The following is a 10,664-nucleotide window of genomic DNA, read 5'->3' as shown; positions in this document are numbered from 1 at the left end:
TGGGGGACACCAGTGGTGAGAGCGCATGGTGCGGAGACAGATTCTCGCCACGCCACCTGGTAGGAGCGACCTGTCAGTGAGGTCGCATGTAGAGGGGGTATTTGGTTTATATGGTTCGGGGTGGTTGTGTATGTAGAGGGGTATTTGATTTATTAGTCCAGGGTTTGGTTATTGTTCTATGTTAGTTTATTTCTATGTTCAGTCTAGTCGTTTGTATTTCTATGTTTAGCTATTGGTGTTGGGGCCTTCAGTTGGAGGCAGCTGTCTATCGTTGCCTCTGATTGAAGGTCCTATAAATAGGAATGTGTTTGTCATGGGATTTTGTGGGAGATTGTTTCTTGTTTTGCTGTATGCCTGACGAGACTGTCTAGTTCGTTTGTTTTTTGTATATGTTGTTTGTGTTTTTTCTTCTTCACTAGTAAAAAGAAGATGAGCATACATTTTCCTGCTGCGTTTTGGTCTACACCCTACGACACCCGTGACAACAGTATAAGTGCATCATATCCTACTAAAGAAAATTTGATGGGTAGCCATGCAGGGACTCCCTGTGACAGTCCAGCACCTTTGTCCAGGGGTGTCAAACTCAATTCCTGGAGAGACGCTTTCCTTTCAATTCGTATTTCATTAAAACCTATAAACCAGGTGAGAGGAGTTCCAAACGAATAAACCAACACACTCCTCTCTCCAGGAATTGTGTTTGACACTACTGCCTTAGTCCTTACATCAAGAGGTCTGAGCATAACAATACATTTTAAATGCCTGAATCCAGAAATAGTTTGGACTTCCAAAAATAATATGGTCGCTGGGATAGGTTTATTTTGATTGCAGATTCTCTGAAGAAACAAAAAGTTATCTAAACAGCAGCTGCGCCCCGATTTTTAAGTCCCGGTGAGCCGGGTGACATGGCAAAGTTGTCTCAAAACAAAGGGAAACATGTCAAGCACTTGGAGTGATGATTACAACACATGCAAAGTGTTTGCTCTTGATAAAAACGCATATATACTTTATCTGCCTAAAACTAGTTTGAAAATTGTAAAACGTATTTATGGAAAATACATGTATGTTTCTGAACGATGTACCATGCTGCCTTGTTGACAATATGACATGGTGGCACAGATTAAAGTTCTATTTAAGCAGGGCGCTCCTCCCTCACCGTTTAAAATACACGTGATTAGCAGATGTTATTGCGGGTGTAGTAAAATGCTTGTGCTTCTTTTTTTATTGAACCTTTATTTAACTAGGCAAGTCATTTAAGAACATTCTTATTTATGTTTTTTTTCTCAATATGAAATCATTTCTGTCCCTGGGTAACAAATAAGGGTAACAAATAACAAAACATTAGGAACACCTTCCTAATATTGTGTACACTGTGTGTTAAGAACACCTTCCTAATATTGTTTTGCACCCCCTTTTGGCCTCAGAACAGCCTCAATTTGTCAGGGCATGGACTCTGCAAGGTGTCAAGTGCGTTCCACAGGGATGCTCGACCCATGTTGATTCCAATGCTTCCCACAGTTATGTCAAGTTGTCTGGATGTCCTATGGGTGGTAGACCCTTCTTGATACACACAGGAAAATGTTGAGTGGGAAAAACCCAGCAGCATTGTAGTTCTTGACACAAACCGGTGCACCTACTACCATACCCGTTCAAAGTAACTTAAATATTTTGTCTTGACCATTCACCCTCTGAATGGCACACACAATCAATCAAATCAATCAAATTTATTTTTATATAGCCCTTCGTACATCAGCTGATATCTCAAAGTGCTGTACAGAAACCCAGCCTAAAACCCCAAACAGCAAGCAAAGCATGTGAAAGAAGCACGGTGGCTAGGAAAAACTCCGTAGGAAAAACTCCCTAGAAAGGCCAAAAACCTAGGAAGAAACCTAGAGAGGAACCAGGCTATGAGGGGTGGCCAGTCCTCTTCTGGCTGTGCAGGGTGGATATTATAACAGAACATGGTCAAGATGTTAAAATGTTAAAATGTTCATAAATGACCAGCATGGTCAAATAATAATAATCATAGTAGTTGTCGAGGGTGCAACAAGCACGTCCGGTGAACAGGTCAGGGTTCCATAGCCGCAGGCAGAACAGTTGAAACTGGAGAAGCAGCACGGCCAGGTGGACTGGGGACAGCAAGGAGTCATCATACCAGGTAGTCCTGAGGCATGGTCCTAGGGCTCAGGTCCTCCGAGAGAAAGACAGAAAGAGAGAAAGAGAGAATTAGAGAGAGCATATTTAAATTCACACTGGACACCGGATAAGACAAGAGAAATACTCCAGATGTAACAGACTGACCCTAGCCCCCCGACACATAAACTACTGCAGCATAAATACTGGAGGCTGAGACAGGAGGGATCAGAAGACACTGTGGCCCCATCCGATGATACCCCCGGACAGGGCCAAACAGGCAGGATATAACCCCACCCACTTTTCCAAAGCACAGCCCCCACACCACTAGAGGGATGTCTCCAACCACCAACTTACCGTCCTAAGACAAGGCCGAGTATAGCCCACAACGATCTCCGCCATGGCACAACCCAAGGGGGGGCGCCAACCCAGACAGGAAGACCACGTCAGTGACTCAACCCACTCAAGTGACGCACCCCTCCCATGGACGGCATGGAAGAACACCAGTAAGACAGTGACTCAGCCCCTGTAAAAGGGTTAGAGGCAGAGAATCCCAGTGGAAAGAGGGGAACCGGCAAGGCAGAGACAGCAAGGGCGGTTCGTTGCTCCAGCCTTTCCGTTCACCTTCACACTCCTGGGCCAGACTATACTTAATCATAGGACCTACTGAAGAGATAAGTCTTCAGTAAAGACTTAAAGGTTGAGACTGAGTCTGCATCTCTCACATTGGTAGGCAGACCATTCCATAAAAATGGAGCTCTATAGGAGAAAGCCCTACCTCCAGCCGTTTGCTTAGAAATTCTAGGGACAATTAGGAGGCCTGCGTCTTGTGACCGTAGCGTACGTGTAGGTATGTAGGGCAGGACCAAATCGGAAAGATAGGTAGGAGCAAGCCCATGTAATGCTTTGTAGGTTAGCAGTAAAACCTTGAAATCAGCCCTTGCCTTAACAGGAAGCCAGTGTAGGGAGGCTAGCACTGGAGTAATATGATCAAATTTTTTGGTTCTAGTCAGGATTCTAGCAGCCGTATTTAGCACTAACTGAAGTTTATTTAGTGCTTTATCCGGGTAGCCGGAAAGTAGAGCATTGCAGTAGTCCAGCCTAGAAGTAACAAAAGCATGGATTAATTTTTCTGCGTCATTTTTGGACAGAAAGTTTCAGATTTTTGCAATGTTACGTAGATGGAAAAAAGCTGTCCTTGAAACAGTCTTGATATGTTCTTCAAAAGAGAGATCAGGGTCCAGAGTAACGCCGAGGTCCTTCACAGTTTTATTTGAGACGACTGTACAACCATCCAGATTAATTGTCAGATTCAACAGAAGATCTCTTTGTTTCTTGGGACCTAGAACAAGCATCTCTGTTTTGTCCGAGTTTAAAAGTATAAAGTTTGCAGCCATCCACTTCTTTATGTCTGAAACACAGGCTTCTAGCGAGGGCAATTTTGGGGCTTCACCATGTTTCATTGAAATGTACAGCTGTGTGTCGTCCGCATAGCAGTGAAATTTAACATTATGTTTTCGAATGACATCCCCAAGAGGTAAAATATATAGTGAAAACAATAGCGGTCCTAAAACGGAACCTTGAGGAACACCGAAATTTACAATTGATTTGTCAGAGGACAAACCATTCACAGAGACAAACTGATATCTTTCCGACAGATAAGATCTAAACCAGGCCAGAACTTGTCCATGTAGACCAATTTGGGTTTCCAATCTCTCCAAAAGAATGTGGTGATCGATGGTATCAAAAGCGGCACTAAGATCTAGGAGCACGAGGACAGATGCAGAGCCTCGGTCTGACGTCATTAAAAGGTCATTTACCACCTTCAGAAGTGCAGTCTCAGTGCTATGATGGGGTCTAAAACCAGACTGAAGCGTTTCGTATACATTGTTTGTCTTCAGGAAGGCAGTGAGTTGCTGTGCAACAGCTTTTTCTAAAATTTTTGAGAGGAATGGAAGATTCGATATAGGCCGATAGTTTTTTATAATTTCTGGATCAAGATTCGGCTTTTTCAAGAGAGGCTTTATTACTGCCACTTTTAGTGAGCTTGGTACACATCCGGTGGATAGAGAGCCGTTTATTATGTTCAACATAGGAGGGCCAAGCACAGGAAGCAGCTCTTTCAGTAGTTTAGTTGGAATAGGGTCCAGTATGCAGCTTGAGGGTTTGGAGGCCATGATTATTTTCATCATTGTGTCAAGAGATATAGTACTAAAACACTTTAGTATCTCCCTTGATCCTAGGTCCTGGCAGAGTTGTGTAGACTCAGGACAATGGAGCTTTGGAGGAATACCCAGATTTAAAGAGGAGTCTGTAATTTGCTTTCTAATGATCATGATCTTTTCCTCAAAGAAGTTCATAAATTTATTACTGCTGAAGTGAAAGCCATCCTCCATTTGCGAAGGCTGCTTTTTAGTTAGCTTTGCGACAGTATCAAAAAGAAATTTCGGATTGTTCTTATTTTCCTCAATTAAGTTGGAAAAATAGGATGATCGAGCAGCAGTGAGGGCTCTTCGATACTGCACGGTACTGTCTTTCCAAGCTAGTCGGAAGACTTCCAGTTTGGTGTGGCGCCATTTCCGTTCCAATTTTCTGGAAGCTTGCTTCAGAGCTTGTGTATTCAAACAGCTTCGGCTGTTTGAAGTCCTGACGAACGATGTCCAGATAAAACCTCCGGGGTGAAAAAGTTGAATGAAAAAAGTTGAGTGAGGGAAAAAGTAAAAATATGAATGAAAAAAGTTGAGTGAGGGAAAAAGTAAAAATATACGGTAATGAAAAAGTAAAAAACCGTCAGGTAGCAAAGTAAGATCGGCAACAAAACGCACAGCAGCGTAAACAAGTCTGCAAGTTGTGACCAGAAACAGGTGCGTGTGTGCGTCCAATCACGACAAGGTTGTGAATCTCAAACTCAGCTACTGAAGAAATCTGGTGGGTGATAGATAACACGGCCCTGCCAGGTAACTACTACACTAGACACAGCCCTGTCAGGTAACTACTACACTAGACAGAGATAGATAGTGAGATAGAATGCCCCCTTATTAAACAAAAAATGAACACTGAACAAAAAGAATGACGAAAACAGTCTTGTCAGGTGCAACAAACACTAAACAGGAAACAACTACCCACACAATCCATGTATCAATTGTCTCAAGGCTTAAAAATCCTTCTTTAACCTGTCTCCTCCCCTTCATCTACACTGATTGAATTGGATTTAACAGGTGACATCAATAAGGGATCATAGGAATTTAATCCAGACAGTCTGTGTATATAAAACACATGAAATCACGTTTTTTTTTTTTTTACTGCACTGGGCCTTTAACTTTCTATTTTTCATTGGTGGAAAAATAATCCAATTGTCATACTTGAGTAAAGGTAAAGATAGCTTAATAGAAAACGACTCATGGAAAAGTGAAAGTCACCCAGTAAAATACTACTTCAATAAAAGTATTTGGTTTTAAATATACTTAAGTATCAAAAGTAAATGTAATTGCTAAAATATACTTAAAGATGCACAATGGAGAAATCGCACCGCCATTTCCTGGTTGCTAAATTTCGAATTGCCTAATTTCAGTTTATGTAACAAAACAAGCATTCATTGTATAGAGCAGAGTTTCCCAAACTTGGTCCCGGGCCCCCTAGGTGCACATTTTGTTTTTGCCCTAGCACTACACAGCTGATTCAAATAACTATTTCATCATCAAGCTTTGATTATTTGAATCAGCTGTGTAGTGCTAGGGCAAAAACCTAAATGTGCACCCAGGTGGGGACCCCAGGCCCGAGTTTTGGAAACCCTGGTGTGGAGAACTGCTGTGAAATGTATTTTCCATAACCAAAAATATTGTATATTCAGCTGTTTGAAGCTTGTGTACAAAACCGAAAGTAAAAGATGGAAAAACGAAACTTCAGAACCGGAAGCATAGAAATATCACACTTAGAACAAACAGATCTACAGCTTCTTAGACTTGCTTTCAACAGGAATTAAAGATCTATAACACACATTTCTATGTGAATTTGGTCGGGTCGACCCAAAAAGTTACATATTGTAGCTTTAAATAGCAAAAGTAAAAGTATAAATAATTTAAAATTCCTTGTATTTAGCAAACCAAATGGCACAATGTTCTTATTTTATTTTATTTACGGATACCCAGGGGCCCACTCCGACACTCAGACGTAATTTACAAACTAAGCATGTGTGTTTAGTGAGTCCGCCAGATCAGCGGCAGTAGGTATGACCTGGGATGTTCTCTTGATAAGTGCGTGAATTGGACCATTTTCTTGTTCTGCTAAGCATTAATTTACATTACATTTGCTTAGCAGACACTCTTATTCAGAGCGACCAATTTTTTTTACTTTTTCGTACAAAATGGAACAAGCACTTTTGGGTGTCAGAGAAAATGTATGGAGTAAAAAGTACATTATTTTCTTTTTGGAATGTAGAGCATGGCAGAGGCGCGACATTGAAAGACTTCCGGGAACGCTTGTGAAGCAGAACAGGCCGGGGTTTGAGAAGTCAGTGGCCGTGTTCCAGAGGATCAAAACCGCAATGTGTTATGGGTAAATTGTGACTGACTGATCTACAAATAATAATGAGTCATTATTTATGATGCAAGGTGATTTGTAGATCAGTCAGTCGGCAGTCTTTGATTTGACGGCCTGAACATATGCAGTTTGGCACGAGACGACCGTTAGAACCGATTACGTGTTTCTGCGCATGAGCAAACTGAACGGACAGTTATTCAAATGTTAAATAGGTTAATGGCATTCAAATCTACAGTTAACGCCGAAATTATTGGCACCCTTGATAAAGACTGTATAACTTACTTTGTGAGACTGTTTAATGCTGCTTAACTGTAATATTGTATAGTACATCTTTTTTTTTTAATTGTTTTTAGTCATTTAGCAGACACTCTTATCCAGAGCAACTTACAGTAGTGAATGCATACATTTTTTTTCTCTGTACTGGTCCCCCGTGGGAATCAAACCCACAACCCTGGCATTGCAAACGCCATGCTCTACCAACTGAGCCACACGTGACCATCTTATATTTTGTATTTTATTTACTTACTTTACTTTGTATTTTATTTGATTTACTTTACGTACTTAGGTAGGCCTATGTATGCTGCAATTCAGCTTTTAGCTGCAAATGTGTACAATTAAAAATAAACCTTAAATATATATAAAATATATAATACAAATACTGAGCTATGTTGTATGCAAAAAAAAAGGGGAAATTATATTATTTTATACTAATACAATTGCTCAGAGAAAGCTATTTGGTTTAACAAGTAATAATGTTTTTTCTCAAAAAAGATAGGGGTCAAAATGATTGGCACCTTTGTTTTCTATACTCTGGCACCCTCCCCCCATGAGGATAATGTCACTGAGCGTTTTATGAGATTGGAAGGGATTTTAGACCATTCCTCCATACAGAATCTTTCCAGATCCTTGATATCGTTTGTCTCCACTTATGGACTGCACTCTTCAATTCAAACCACAGGTTTTCAATGGGGTTCAAGTCCGGAGACTGATGGCCATTGCAAATGTTGTTTTTGTGGTCAATTAACCATTTCTTTGTGGATTTTGATGTGTGTTAGGGGTTATCGTCTTGCTGGAAGATCCACTTTATTCATACAGTTTTTTCCCCCATCTTTATCAAGGGTGCCAATCATTTTGGCGTTGACTGTATTTCGCCCAGTGCTTGAATATGTCCTATGCAATAATAGTCAATTACACTATTTATAGATCAAACAAATAATGACAAATGTATGCCCTCTAATCTATATAATTTCATTTATTTAATTCCTTGTTCTGTTGGTCAGGGGCGTCAAGCACCCTCAGCACCCCTACTTCCCGCGGCTTCTCTGCATACCTGCTATAAATCTGTGTTAAAGATTGAAAGGAATATGAGTCTTATTTAGTTATTGCTTTCTTTTCTAAAGTCTACCAACCTTTCCAGCAGGCATGCCAGCTAAGATAGTTAGACAAGCTAGCTACTCTAACTTAATTGATAGCCTGAAATGGCTTCTTGGTCGCTAGTTATGTGGTTGGGAGATTGGGAACCTATCTGGGCTAGCTGAAGACAACTTCATACAATTGCATGTGGCTAGTAGTATTACAGAATATTCAAAAAAATATATACAAATCTGAGGGAGCACGTGCCACTGTGCCCCCGATGGGCATGACGCCTCTGATTCCTGTAAATCCCAGTTGAGTTGACACCTATTGCCCTTGTCTTCTGAACGCCCATTCCTCCAACTCCTACACATGACTGCCCTCTGCTGGTATACTACAGTTATTTTGGATATCCACATGAGCAATTTTGGAGCGTGGTTAATACGCTCCTAATTACGAGACTGATTAGAGCTGGAATCTGTGTAGTGAAACAGAATGTAAGCTCGTGAGACTTCCGGATGGTTGTATGAGGTTATCCTCTGCTTTTTTATTTTGTTATAGAATAATAAATAGCCTTCAATATAGATAAAATAACAAGATTACAAAAGAAAGTAAAATTGCCTGGCCTACATTGTATCATGATCCATGTCTTCTTACATACAGTGAATTCAATATTCTTTAGGAATATTCTTGACTATCATGCACCAGAACAAGAATGATACAACAATAAACCAAAAAATTCTTGCACCTTTTCTGAACATAGATTATGACTTATAAGATATTCAAATAAATTAAATTTTTGGTTTCATATCCTGAAACATTTGTGGCCACAGCAACCCCTTCGCGTAGGTACTGCATCAGCTGATCAGCTGCCTCATGCCATCATTCAGTGCCTATGGAACGAAGAGCAGGTGCCCTTTTGGCTAAACAGCCAACTGTCTGTTCAGACCACAGTGTGTGTTACCTTATGGGCCTTGGTTGTTACGTTTTTCAATACTTGCACAGTTGTTACCACATGACAGTTTTTGACTTAGTAATCTAATCTCAACCTCCCTGCACTACTTTGCAACTACCAGACTATGTAATGCAATTGTATCCCTGAAAGCTTCACATTGACTTTCAACCACACAAAGGCTACTTGACAGATTTGCCTTATAAAACTACATTAAACCCTATCAACACACACACACAGACACACACACAAACAGCTATAGGTCCAGTGGCCATTCCCCAGAGCCCTCCCAAGTAGGCCTCCCACTGTGAAATGTAAACAGTAAACAGGACAGAGCTTCCTGTGTGTGTGTGTGTGTGTGTGTGAGTGAGTGAGTGAGTGAGTGAGCGGGCCCATGCAGAGCCTGCTAGCCCAGCTGTCGCTGCCATAACCCAGGACTTGAGAGGCTGAGCAAGCTCTGCAAGACACATGCTGGAGGGCCACTGTGTGCTATCACCTCCTCCTCCCAGGCCTTCTACCCAGCCCCTAGCTTCCTTCCTTCCCTTTGTTCAGACTTCAGGGCAGACATCGTCAAGCTGAGCACACAAACACATGCATATGAACGTGTGCTCTCATCTTTATTAGGCCCCCTCGGCCAACACATATCACATTTACTACGTCTCTTTACCTAATAACATTTCACTTTCATTTGTGGTCTGGCTCCCTTTCTACATCCAATACCAGACAAGGATTAAACAGATCTGGAGGCTGGGGCTAAAGCTAAATACACAAACTGCTACTCATCTTGATTTTATCTTTATTTACCTAGGCAAGTCAGTTAAGAACAAACTCTTATTTACAATGACGGCCTCCCCCTGAGGACACTGGGCCAATTGTGCGCAGCCCTATGGTTCTCCTTTTCACGGCCAGTTGTGATACAGCCTGGAATCGAACCAGGGTCTGTAGTGACACCTCTAGCACTGAGATGCAGTACCTTAGACCGCTGTGCCACTCAGGAACCGCTAAACTTATCATGGAGGTGGCTGTTGGAAGGTACTGATAACATGGAGGTGGTTGTTGGAAGGTACTGATACAAAGGACAAGTGCAACATTTTAAATACATGTCTCATAAATGTGTTATAACCTTTCTTTGAAAAGGTAATACTGTAGTTTCAAATATAGTTCTCAAATAAAACACTTTCCCCTTGAATTACTTTAGAGCTCTTTCCTTTGTATTTACTGTCATGTAAAACTTAATTTTATCATTGCATATGTATTTTGTACAACTACATTTGACCGAGGAGGGGATTTCCAAATGTTACCTGGATTGACTCTTAAACTTGATACCCACCATGAATGTGTTGTCTTGTCTTAACAGTTCCATCACTCATTCCAGAAGTATTTCATTCTGCTAACCACCAATCAGCCCTGATAGGTAGACCAGCAGATGCTGGCAGTGATGAAGACTGTTCAAAGTGTGAAGTCATAGTCAAACGTTTCCCTTGTCGGAGTAATGGTTTGTGTTTCAACTGCATACTCACATTTCTTGCATCCATGGAGTGAAAACATGTCTGAACAGGTTCTTTTGTTTCTGAACCCTACATCCAAAAAAAGTCCCATGTAAAACACAGACGCCCACCCAAATTCCAGTTGTGAGAGGTAGTGTTTTGAGGGGTGGTGAGAAACTTAAGAGGACATTGTAAGACAAACA

Source organism: Salmo salar, chromosome ssa22 (genome assembly GCF_905237065.1).
Source record: "Salmo salar chromosome ssa22, Ssal_v3.1, whole genome shotgun sequence".
Lineage (NCBI taxonomy): Eukaryota > Metazoa > Chordata > Actinopteri > Salmoniformes > Salmonidae > Salmo > Salmo salar.
This window is presented reverse-complemented; position numbering follows the sequence as displayed.